Here is a 13151-nt window from a genome sequence, read left to right as displayed (position 1 = left end):
TATTTACCTGCTGACGCGGCAGGTTCGGCCGATCGTGGCCCCCACTGGCCGCGGTTCGCCGTCCCGGGCCAATGGGGGCGGTGAGAAGCTGCGCGGGCGAGCGATGTGCTGGCCGCGGCTTCTCGCCGCCCCCATTGGCCCGGGACGGCAAACCACGGCCAGTGGGGGCCACGATCGGCCGAACCTGCCGCGTCAGCAGGTAAATAAAACTGGCCTGGCCCGCCAGGGTGCTTACCCTGGCGAGCCGCGTGCCGAACGTTGCCGACCCGTGGACTGGCAGATAGCTAATATGATGCTGATTTTTTAAAAAAAAATGCTCCAGAGGTGATCTTGGCAATTACAGGCCAGTAAGTCTAACTTCACTACCAGGCAAACTGGTTGAAACTATAGTAAAGAACAGAATTATCAGACACATAGATGAACATGATATGTTGGGGAAGAGTCAACACAGCTTTTGTAAAGGGAAATTATGCCTCTCCAATCTATTAAAGATTCTTTGAGGGGGTAAAAAAAATCTGAGCAAGTATGATCCAGTGGATATAGAGTACCTAGACTTTCAGAAATCCTCTGACAAGGTCCCTCACCAAAGGCTTTAAGCAAAATAAGCAGTCATGTGATAAGCGGGAAGGCCCTTGCACGAATAAGTAAAAAGATAGGAAACAACCGACAGGATAAAATGGTCAGTTTTCATAGTGGAGAGAGAGGTAAATAGCAGGATCTCCCAAGGATATGTACTGGGACCACTGGTGTTAAACGTATTAATAAACGATCTGGGGAAGGGGCAAACAGTGAGATGGCAAAGTTTCCAGATGATAGAAAAATTACTCAAGATAGTTAAGCTCAAAGGAGACTGTGAAGAGTTAAAAAGGGATCTTACAAAACTGGGTGACTGGGCAACAAAATGATGGATGAACTTGAATGTTGATAAAAGCAAACATAATCCCAACTATACATAACAAAATAATGGAGTCTAAATGAGCTGTTACCACTCAAGAAAGATCTTGGAGTCACTGTGGATAGTTCTTTCAAAACATCCACTCAATGTGCAGCAGAAAAGCAAACAATGTTAGGTACCATTTGGAAAAGGATAGATAAGACAGAAAATATCATAATGTCACTATATAAATCCATGGTACAACCACACTTTGAATACTGAATGCAGTTCTGGTTGCCCCATCTCAAAAAAGATATATTAGAATTGGAAAAAGTACAGAGTTAGGCAACAAAAATGATTAAGGCAATAGAACAGCTTCCATCTGAGGAGAGATTAAAAAGTCTGGGACTGATCAGCTTGGAAAAGAGACAACTAAGGAGGGATATGATAGAGGTCTATAAAATCACGAATGATGCGAATAAGGAAATGTTATTTATCCCTTCACATAACACAAGAACCAGAGGTCACCTAATGAAATTAATAGGCAGCAGGTTTAAAACAAACAAAAGGAAGTACTTTTTCACGTAACGCACAGTCAACCCGTGGAACTCATTGCCAGGGGATGTTGTAAAAGGCAAAAGTATAACAGGGTTCAAAAAAATATATATATATAAGTTCCTGGAGGATAAGTTAATTGATGGCTATTAGCCAAGATGGTCAGGGATGCAAACTCATGCTCTGGATGTCCCTAAACATCTCACTGCTAGAAGCTGGTTCTGGATGACAGGGTATGGATCACTGAATACATTTCCCTGTTCTTTCTCTCTCTCTCTCTGGAGCATTTGGCACCAGTCACCATCAGAAGACGGGGTATTGGGCTAGATGGACCATTGGTTTGACCCTGAATGGCTATTTTTATGTTCTTAAATTAGTAATTCCATTAGCCCCTTCAGTACCATTTAACATATACTATAAAACCGGAAAGGAAAGAAGATGGAGAAGAACCTTGTGTACTTTTTCTGATTATCTGACCAAAGCCAAACTAACCACTGAATGTACCTAATCTGAACAGCATGCAGCAAAATTCCCACTACTCAGCATGAGTGTAGATTCTAATATACTTTGTTCTATCTCTTGATTTGTTTCATTCAGAAAAAACAACTAATAAATATATGTAGGAACAAAAGGTCAATAATTTGTTTTGTAAAGATCATTCAACTGTATCTGTACACGTGCATACGTACATCCACTTCCCCAAACAAAACAAAGTACAGAGCATTAACCTTAACTTTGAATACTCTTGCTTTTGTCACTGTCACAACCTACATATTAAAAACTTTATTTAAATGTGCTGGTTGTATATTTTGCCTATTTGTTCGTATGCAATATGGCTGTCATTCTACGTAAGTCACACCAGAAGTGCTTTTTCCTCCCCCCAGGAACAGCTATAGTTTCACTGTAACCTCAACACAAAGAAGCTGCATTTCCTCTCTCTGCCACCACCACCGCTGCACAAAAGAGTGAGAAGGAAATTTGAGCATTGTGCCCCCTCTTCAAGGAATGCTCCTGAGGAAACTCAGAACCACCATTTATTAAACACAGTTGATAACTGGTTCTTTAAAGAGCTTTAACATATTGGAACTATTCTGTAGCACCCAAAACGAGATAGGTGCTTTCCAAACAAAAAACAACAAAACCATAGATGACTTGTCAACTACTAGCAAAAGTTTTTTTTTTTAAAGTCTTGTACAGTTTCTGTAAGAAATTAAAATATTCTCAAAAAACAAAAACAAAAAAAACCAAGTTTGTTTTCCTGATAAAATGGACACATACTATGTACAGTTTTTCAGTTTTAATGAAGGTGCATGTTTAGCACCCAGGTGAAACACACAAGCTATACTGCACAGCACACACATGACCATTATGGGCTGGCGCTGTCTATAGAAGCAAAAAGAATAACTGTATTCCAGACTAGTTTAAGTTAACATGGTTATGCAACAAACAGTATTACACTAAACTATTCTTACAATTGTTAGCGCATTCCCCAGCCCCTCCAGATGTGTTTTATAATGTATGGCGTGACTGGGACAAGGCAAGGTAGTATGGCATGATTCCTGACACTGTTTACACTGATTTATATGGCATTATTGGTTTGGAATCTCCACTTAAGTTGTTAGCATCACCCTGTGTGTAGTGGGACTACCCTATGTGTAGTGGGACTACCCGGGAATCCTGACTAACACCGTGGTACATTTAAGACTAAAGTATTGGGAGCACAAGCTTTCGTGGGTAAGAACCTCACTTCTTCAGATGCAAGGCTCTGTTGCTTTTTACAGATTCAGACTAACACGGCTACCCCTCTGATACTGTGGTACAGTAAACCTGTAAAAGCGCTGAGGTTTTCACTAACTGGTTTAAGGTAAATCCTACGGAAAGACTAAGGATATGTCTGCATTTGAGCAGAAAGGTGATATTCCCAGCTCGGGTAGATGTAAGGTGCTAGCTCAGCTTGAGCGAACACCTAAAAATAGCAGTATATCCAGAGTGGCATGGGCGGCACGGACTCGCCGCCCAAGTATATACCCAGCAGGCCAGGCAGGATTGTACTTGGGGCTGCTAACCTAAGTGATCACCCATGCCCGAGCACACACAATGCTATTTTTAGGTGCTAGCTTGAGCAGATCAAGCGCAGATACATCTATACAAGCTGGGAATCACATCTAGCTCAAAACATAGATGTAACCTAAGCCTGCACCATCATTCAAATAAGGTTTCTAAACAAGTTCTAAGACTTGTGCTGTCACAAACTGATTTGGCGACTTCTAATATAACAAACATTATTTTCTTCAAAACTATTAGTTGCAAAATGGCCAACGCCCTAGTACTGCCATGTCAATCCTATGAAACATTTCACCTAAAGCCTTCATTAGCATCACAGAATCATAGAAAAGTAGGGCTGGAAGGGACCTTGATAGGTCATATAGTGCAGTCCCCTGCTGTATTACCAGACCATCCCCGACGGCTCTTTGTCTAACCTGTTCTTAAAAACCTCCAATGATGGAGATTCCACAACCTCCCTACATAATTTGCTCCAGTGTTTAAACTTCCTAACTGTAAGGACATTTTAATGTCTAACCTAAATCATAATGAATCAATTTATTTCACCCTTTCCTTTCTAGGCATAGGAAATGGTATTGTGTGATTATAGAGCTGTGAGGTTTAATATTTGTATGCACTTTAAGACTCTTGGATGAAAGATTATATATAAACAGGTGGGTAAATATTCATGAAGATTTAAATACACATTTAAAGCATCCAGAGAAATAAAGCTGAAGCATGATTATATTAAAGACTTCTATGCTTCTATTGTAATTATACAGTTAGTGAATACTCTTGTCAGAAATGGAATAACAGAAGTCAGAAATGACCTGGATAATCTATTTTATCTCCCTGCCAGTGCAGGACTGTTCTCTATATTAAATTTTCCCTCTATTTTTGCCTTGTTATGTCCAATTCCATCCCATCCTCATACTAAACTATTCTTCTCCATCGTTGGACTTATGCCTTTTCACCTCACCTTCATCTCCATTTAATCAAGTGCATATTTGTCTCTTTTATTCTTTCCATAAGTCACTTCCGTCTATCCCTCTGATCAGCATGCTGCTTTCCTCTTAAATCCTAACTTATAAATCTTTCCAGTAACCCTGACCTGAATACAAGACACTTATTTCTCCAACTGTATAAAATTAATATAATCCCTAAATATCAATAATGTTTTGTTTTCTTACACTATCAGTTTCCCTATTTAGGGTTCAGTAATTTTGACAAATATTTTAATATTCAGCATTTTTTAAATATGTATCCCACCAGATATTGTGCAATTTAGTAACTAAAGAAATTCTGAAGTCGTGCATTACAAAAAGAAACACCTATAATATTTCTCAATTGGTACATTGTCTAGACAGTATAATTCTGTACATGTTATAGTGACTAAATAAAACTAGCAGAATTTTAACTGGGAAAATATCCACATTTCTCACCCAGACACAGAAGAAACAGGATTTTGTTGTTGGGTTTTGGGGGCTTTGTTTATTTGATCTTTGATTTTTGGACGAGTCGCTGATCAATAATAAGTTTTCCAATCTTGCATATCCTATTTAAAATCAGACTTATTAAAAGACATATCACAGACTGTTTTCAAGATCATTGCTCTGCCACCTTCTGTAAAAGTTAAGTATCTGCCAAAACTTCATCAATGAAAAAATACACACACTTAGATGACAAAACACTATACCTAGATTCTAGAAGTGCTCATATATAATAATACCCTACTGAAGGGTTTCAGAAGCTTACAGATCACTTGTGCTATTACAAAATAATACTAAAATAAAATATAAATGTTATGCTACAAAATATACATAATACCTGTTTTCATGCCAAAACCAGATTTCTGTTTCTGATACTATTTCTCTCCCATTGTCTCAGAATTACTCCTCTGCTACCACTATCTACTTCCTCACACCCTTTACTTCCCATCTCATATCTTTCTTAAACAATAAGAAGATATGACCACTTATTTTGGCAAGATAGATCCCCAAGGATTGTGGGATTCACTGGTTTTGCCATTAGCCGCAAAAGCAGCCTCCCTTCTAACTTCTCCCTTTCTGAAGACAATTTCAATTTATACCATTTGCACACCTTCACTGCCATATGTTCTCAACAGCACCCTTTCCTTCACCACCTTCCTCACCAGCAGGCACATCTCAAACGCAGATAAAATGTATTGGCAAGTTTAGTTTCATAAACTAACCCCAGAAAAAACTTAGGGGACTTGCTGTTACTCATTCAGAAAGAGTATGGTCTCCTTCCTACCTTTTTTCCATCACTTCTGGACAAAACTGATTAATACAATGGTGTTTGCACATAGACAACTGTACTCACATCTCTTCTTTCTCGGAGCTAACACACACATGAACAAAAACGAGATCCGCCCCTCCTCCAAAAAAAAAAAAGATCAAAACATTGGCCTTCTTTCACCGTACAACTGTCTGAACAACTCCTCTTTCAACCCTCGCTTCCAGAAAATCCTCACTTCTCTGACAGCATCTGATACACTCTTCTTCTGGCCAAAAACCCTCTCCCACCTTTGCGCGGTGCTGTTTACCCAGGGAGGCTTCTACCTTGCCAGGTAACAAACGAGCCGGTCAAAAGGTGTCGTGCCCCACGCCCCCCATCCCACACGGGGAAGTTCGCCACTAGAGAAATACAATTCGACCGCAGAGCTCCCTGCCTGCCATCATGTCCCCGCACCCACGCCCCTCCTCCCCTCTCTGACACCCAGCCCCCGAACGGGCTGCACCGGCCTGCTCCATCTTCTCCGCAGGGCAGCAGGGACAGGAAGTTCCCGGGAGGCCCATCAGGGAGAACAACTCGCCCACCCGGGCGACCCCCCCGCCCCTCACACCCGCACACTTTGGATTCCCGCTCCTTGCTCGCCCCCCACCCGCCGGGCTCCTGCCCCTCTTCGCCCCCGCCCCTCCCCGGAGCGGGCTCCCTCTCCCGCAGGGTGTCTCCCGCACACGGAGCCCATGACAGCTGCCCCCCGCCGCGGGGCGGGCTGTCAGCGCGGGGTCCCTTCCTCCCGCCCGCCCCGGCTCCGGGGCAACCTGCGTAACCCCGCGCCTCTGCCCTCAGCCTCTCCCGCGACCCCGCTTCCTCACTGCCCCGCCCCGGCCCGGCAGCCGCCCCCTGCCCGCCAGCCAGCTTGGCCGCCCGCTCGCTCGCTCGCTCACTCACCCGTCCGTCCGCCGCCCCCCTGCACCCCGCTTCTGCCGCTGCCTCCTCCTCGCTGAGGCTTCTCGGGAGACACTGACACCGGCGCACGGATACCCGCTGGGCGCTATTTTGGGGAAACAAGGCACAGGCGGAGCCGGAACTCGTTTTCCTGTCACTCTCTTCTCAGCCGCCACCGAACGACCTGTGGTATCCTTCCGCGCCCCTGTCCTGACGGCTACCGCTGGGATACAGCCGGCCGCTCAGCCGGCAGGGAGGTGGGGTGCTGGGGAAGGCCTATAATCTATCTCAGGCAGAGGGGACTGACTGGGCCCTAGCGACACAGGTAGCAACAGAGGATTATTTTGTATGGGCACAGGGAGCGGCGGGGTGTATGATCTTTACACCCGACCCAATCCGAACAGAACCGGAAGCTGATAGGCAGCGGGACAGAGTGACTGGAAGAACAGTCCAATCAGAGAGAGGAAGGGGGTCGGGAAGACTAAAAGTGCCAGTCAACCGGAGAGCAGCTGGTGCGTGGGGAAGTTATGGAACGCGGAGTTCTTGAATGACAGGAACAAACACCCAATCAAAGACAGAGAGAACGGGATGCACCAACCAATCAAAACTGAGTACTGTGCAGCTGGCTTGGAAGGAGGCCTTGGCGGTGGCTAAAGCCCTTATAGGGAAGCGCATGCGCACAAAGGACCCTTCGGCTTCTCTGTCGCTCTTACTTTAAAGCAAGTGACGCATGTACGTGGGGTCCGTCTCCCATGCAACAAGAGGCGCATGCGCAAGCAGCCCCCTCGGGGCTGGGTTTGTTCCCTTGTTTGCTTGCCCCTTTAGGCGCTAGCTGTGTGGGGAGCCGGCCACGCCTCCTTCCCCTCAGCCCAGCACCCACACAGCCCCGCTCCAATCCCACTGCCCCTGGTGTACCCCCGCATCTGGTCACGCCCCTCACCCAACTCTGTCCAACCTGAGCCCTCCCTCATCTGACCACGCCCCCTCCCGGGCTGCCAACTGTCTACGGGCACACAAACCAGCACCCTTGCCCCGCCCCCTGCCCCGCCCCACTCCATCCCCCCCCTCTGTCGCTCGCTCTCCCCACCCTCGCTCACTCAGGACCAGGGGCTGGGCGGGGCAGGGAGTGAGGGCTCCAGCTGGGGCCGCAGGCTCTGGGGTGGGGCTGGGGATTTGGGGTGCAGGAGGGTGCTCTAGGGTAGGATTGAAAGGTTCGGAGGGCAGGGAGTTAGGGCAGCGAGGGGCTCCGGGCAGCACTTACCTCAAGCAGCTCATGGTCGCAGCAGCACGTCCTCCCTCCGGCTCCTAGGTGGAGGTGCAGCCAGGCGGCTCTGCGCACGGCCCTGTTCCCAGGTGCCGCCCCCGCAACTCCCAGTGGCTGCCGTTCCCGGCCAATGGGAGCTGCAGGGGCAGTGATTGGGGCAGGGGGAGCATGTGGAGCCCCCTGGCTTTCCCTATGCGTAGGAGCTGGAGGGGGAACATGCCAGGTGCTTCATGGGAGCTCTGGTGCACGGCAGCTAGCAGGAAGCCTGACAGGCCCGTTGTGTGGCACCGCCAATTATTCAGTCTGCTGACCAGGGCTGCCAGGATCCCTTTGTGACTGGTGTTCCAGTCAAAAACTAGACACCTGGTCACCCTAACCTCCACTCTCACACAGCCCTCAACCAATCAGACTGGCCCCATGCACTTCCTCAGCTGTCCACGCCCCTCAACTCACCCTCCCACAGCTCCAGTCCAATCATACCCCCATCCAACCACACCCCTCATCACACTGCCCCTTTTGTGCCCCCATCTGATCACACCCCACACCCAGGTCTGTCCAGTCACATTACCTCCTGTGCATCCCCTTATTAAACAGAGGGCCTGTTTTGGCCACACCAGTCCCTTTTTTAAGCCCTATCCCGCCTATCCCAATTTTTTTCACAGAAGTGGGCATTTATCCCATTTGCTCTTGCCAACTTGACCAGTTGGAAAGAGCAAATGGGACAAATGGCCACTTTTGTCAAAAAAAAGTGGGGTGCAGAGGAACATGGGGGGGCAAGTGTCAGTACAAGACCCACCCTGTGTGAGAGGCAGGGCTAAAGGGAGCAGTGATGCCACCGTCAGTCTCACGTGAGGGGAAGGCAGGAGTAGGGCTAGCGGCTTAGGCCAGCCCAGCAAGGGGTCCTTAAGCGAGCAGCTCAGTCCAGCCCTGCGGGGAGATGAGTGGCTCGGACCAGCTCCATGCGGGTGGAGGGAGCTCAGGCGAGGGACTCAGACCAGCCCCACATGGTGTCCCTCCCATTTTCCCTTTCAGAAATATAGTCACCCCACCCCTTATCCAATCACACCCCTCACCCTCACACAGCCCCTGTCCAATCACACTGGCCCCTGCACACTCCTATCCATACCTAGGATCGATTTTGTCAAGGCCTGCTGACTTGAATATAACTAAATTATCTAAATATTGTTTAAACCTCCTCTTTCCCTGTGCTGGGTCATGAAAAAATTAATTAATTAAACCACAGAGGTCATCATAGATCAATATGACTAATACCACTAAGTAGGCAGGCAGCATCATTCTGCACTAGCTATAAATTTCCAAGAGGACTTCCACAGTTGTCCCATGAAGACAAATATATTGGGATAATCCAGTCTGAAAGGCATAAAGCTGTGGATGACTAAGGTGAAATCCACATCACAGAGTAAAAAGATTGCTACCTTGTAAGCCAAATGCAAATGGTAAAAAGGAACTTCTGGGCACTGCTTCCACTTAAGAATCCAAGAATAGATAGGGACTCTAAGATCTGAACTTTGCATTGTTTGATAAAGGGTAGGTAAACCAACCACAAAACAATCAGCCAGCATCTCCTCCACACACACACCTGAAGATACTTCATCCTACCACCAATGCCTCCTCATCTATTCTGCACTGAGTCTGAACCAGCTCCTGTTTAATCTATGTCCCAGTGCCAGTCAGGAAAACAGGAGAAATTTCACCAAATAAGGGCAGCCCCGATTCTTTCACTATCTTCATAGGAAGAGTAATGGAACAAAAACCGACAGAACATCACATGAGAGTGCTCATAGGGCAAGTGAGTAATTATCCAACAGTACTCCTTCTGGGGTGACTCTTGAGAGGTAAGGAGAGAATCATCAAGATGCAATTCTATCTACCCAACATAGGATTTACAGGCAAGACAGAAAACTCATGGTCAGTGGATCAAAGACTACTGCTAGATCAGGGGTTGGCAACCTCTGGCCCGCGGCTCGCCAGGGTGCTTACCCTGGCGAGCCGTGTGCCAGAGGTTGCCGACCCCTGTGCTAGATCAAGAACCACCAGCGAAACAAAAAACCTCCCTTTTTTGACCAAGGTAACTAGTGCAGTTTCTGTGCTATTTATACAAATATGAACAAAGGAATGGAAATTACACAAGAAAACTATGAAAAGAGATACATATTTGCTGTGAATTTGTCCTAATTGTAAATAGATAACCTCACAGGTTATTGGTTGTGGATCTCAGTTAACATTGTTTTTCAGCAGTTATAATGGCAATAGAGCTTTCCCATCACTCTCTATACTCCAATGCATTTCCACTCAATCAGAACTCTTCAGGACTTCAGGGTCTAAGTCATCCTCCCTGATTTATTTGCCAACAGACTCTTATCTCATATTGCAGAACCATCAACCCAAAAGTAAACATTCTAGCCTGGGAATTACCTTTACAACACCTTATGTCACCTCTAGAGCATATGTGATGTTTTAAACAGCTGCTTTTTCACACTGTGTTTCACACAAAAACTCCCAGTCTCTGGCTCTTAATTAATATACCTAATGGCATTTGTTTTATTTATTTTTTTAAATAAAACAAACAGGAATTGTAAAATCACAAATAAATTAGATGGTGTGTAGCTTTATAGGTATTTGTCAAATAATAAAAAAGTTCTAGAAGAGGTTAAAAACAACATGTGTTCTACAATCCACAGGCCAAATTTAATAAACTTAAATAAAGTTAATGGAGATATTTACAAAAAGAAGACCACATTATCCCACTCAGGTACATAAGATCGCCTGTATAGGAATGCTGTAATGTGGGTGTATGGTACATCTGTCAGATTGGAGTTACGGGTAAAAGTTCTCTTTCAAACATGTCAAACTGTGGAATCAGAGATATGTTATTTTGAGTCAGCTGCTCTGTTTGACCTCCTAACATCAGGTATTAAATGTCAGAAATATTTGTATTGCCTACCTCACGCACTGCGTTACCGACCCACATCCCAGGAAAGCTTGTGATATTTAATATGTTCTCAAAATGACAGAATATTGGTTTCTCTGGGATACTCACACTTCTGCTGGGGCTTCTGCACCATTTTGCATGTTAACATGAATCAACAGCTGGGTTTAAGAGAGATGATATAAATAGCAGCTTCATGCTGAAAGCAAGCTTCTTGGAAAGAACAGAAAAAAATATATTATTTAATCCACCCTGACATTTGCTTTTCCTCCCCTTATTGCTAAGCTGTATTTCTGTACACACCCCTAACAACAATTGCAAAGAAGTTAACTTCTTCACATCAACATAACAAATGGTGCCTGAGCCTAAGAGAAGATGATATCCAGAGCAGTTTACCTCCCTTTACCGCACAGCTGGCAAACTGTACACAGTAGGACAAGGAGTAATAATGTAGATGGAAATTTCAGCTTCCAACAGGATTTCAGATCTACAACCTTTGGAATTTTATTTTCATGGTTGCTCTATGTAGTTTCAGAAACTTCCTGCTTTTGCAATATCTTTCCATTCATTAAACTGCTGCTTGTAATTAAACATTCTGACATAACATAGCTGAGATTCCTTGGCAACAACTTTAACCAAAGGTTTTCAAGAGTTTCCTTCAGACGGCTTTAAATTTTCATATCCTCATGAATGCTCGCCACCTTCTTTTAATAACTTGAAAAAATAAGCCTCTCTTAAGGAAGTTCATTGTTCCTATATTTTCCCAGCACACATGTCCTGTTTTTAGAAATGTGGGATGCACATGTATATTTATAGAGACAGATGTGTACATATGCATATTATAACTTTACATCTTACACAGAACACTAGGTAGGCTAAGTAGATCCAAAGAAAAATGGTCATTACAGTTTAATATTTTATCCACTAAACTACTTTTTTCCTTCCATAATATTTGATCATTTCTATATTTTTAAAAAAATCATATTTACTGCATCATTCAGACACTGCAGCTTTTCATCTAATATTATATACTGGTTAAAATATGTGTACTGCTGCAAAAATAAATGCAACAGTAAACTCTGTTTTTTAAATTAATTAATTTTTTAAGAGGTACCAGCAGCAGGAGCTTGTCCTTCCTCCAAACCGGTAGAAATTTCATTTGAATTTTTAAGATGCTTAGATACAATTTACCATTTAGAAACCTATATAAATGCATTTTGCAGTTATCTCTCATTTGAATTTTAAATAAACTAAGCAAGGATTCTCTATGCTAAAACTGAACTCTGAGTCGCTTAATCTGAAATAAACTCTTAAAGGGACACTGTCAGTTTAAGAATTGTGCTTCTGTCTAGATTATAAAATTACTAGATTTGAGAGATTGGAGAAAGAATGTCCTTTTTGCCAGTGTGTTTAACTTCTATATTTGACAGCACTGTGTGTATATAGCCAGTTTCACTGGTTTCCCTGTATAGGCTATTTTCCCTGTTTGGAAACAATAGGAAAATGTGGTTTCAAAGTCACAAAAATACACAGTAGGATGCACTGTACCTGAAACGTCCTTTAAGCCATTTTTTAAAAACTGACTATAGAGTTCAAGTTGATGGTGTCCCTTTAAGCCGCGTGCCAAAGATTGCCCACCCCTGTTGTATAGCTTGTACAAACACAGAACAAGAAGACTGTTCCTGCCCCAAACAGCTTACAGTCCAAAGTCCGTGGGAAAAAATAATCTAGTGGTCCCTCTCCCATCCCACTCCCCAAATGCCCTGCGGTGCCAACCTGTTCTGAATCTGAACACACAAGGAGCTCACCTTGGCAGCATGGAGGAAATACAGCTGCCTCCCTGTGCTCTCCTGTCCATCTTCAGGGCTCACGGGTACAACAGATATTCTGTGGCATGGAGGGCTTTTAAAGTGCCCTCTGCCAGAGGATGAATTTTACACACTCTGATTTTCTGTATCTGAACAGGATTCTATGCAATACTGTATAATTCATCATCCACAAGAGGCCACACACGTGGAGTACTAGAAGCGTGTTATCAGGATGGTTGAGTGTAGGAGAGAAAGCTGCTTGCAGTGCTAACTCCCGATTACAATATCGTCAGCGTCATTATCTGGAAAATATTTGCAGTGATGTGTTTGTGCATCTCAGGCTGGAATCCGGCCCATGGCATTTGCAGAAGCATTAGTGATTTCTTTAATGACCCTTGCAAGCCCTCTGCCTAGTCAAAAGCGAAACATTAGTATGTGAGGGCTTACCGCTAAATAGGCACT

At 44.5% G+C, this 13151-nt stretch overlaps 1 protein-coding gene across 9 annotated transcripts in view; it reads right to left on the bottom strand.

Moving 5' to 3' along the window:
- MEF2A (myocyte enhancer factor 2A) overlaps positions 1 to 6908 on the bottom strand; it is a 151234-nt gene extending 144326 nt beyond the window's left edge. For 2 of the 9 annotated variants that reach the window (XM_034784859.1, XM_034784861.1), the window contains exon 1: positions 6671 to 6810. The gene's annotated coding sequence lies outside the window, so the exon portion shown is untranslated. Of the gene's footprint in view, positions 1 to 4914; positions 5002 to 5815; positions 6013 to 6670 lie in introns of those variants that run through there. The other 7 variants (XM_034784857.1, XM_034784852.1, XM_034784856.1 and 4 more) reach the window with 7 other exon arrangements.
- Positions 6909 to 13151: the final 6243 nt, after the last annotated feature.

Source organism: Trachemys scripta, chromosome 10 (assembly GCF_013100865.1).
Source record: "Trachemys scripta elegans isolate TJP31775 chromosome 10, CAS_Tse_1.0, whole genome shotgun sequence".
In the NCBI taxonomy this organism is placed as follows: Eukaryota; Metazoa; Chordata; order Testudines; family Emydidae; genus Trachemys; species Trachemys scripta.
Note: the sequence above shows the minus strand (reverse complement) of the source record. Positions and strands in the feature narration are given on the sequence as shown.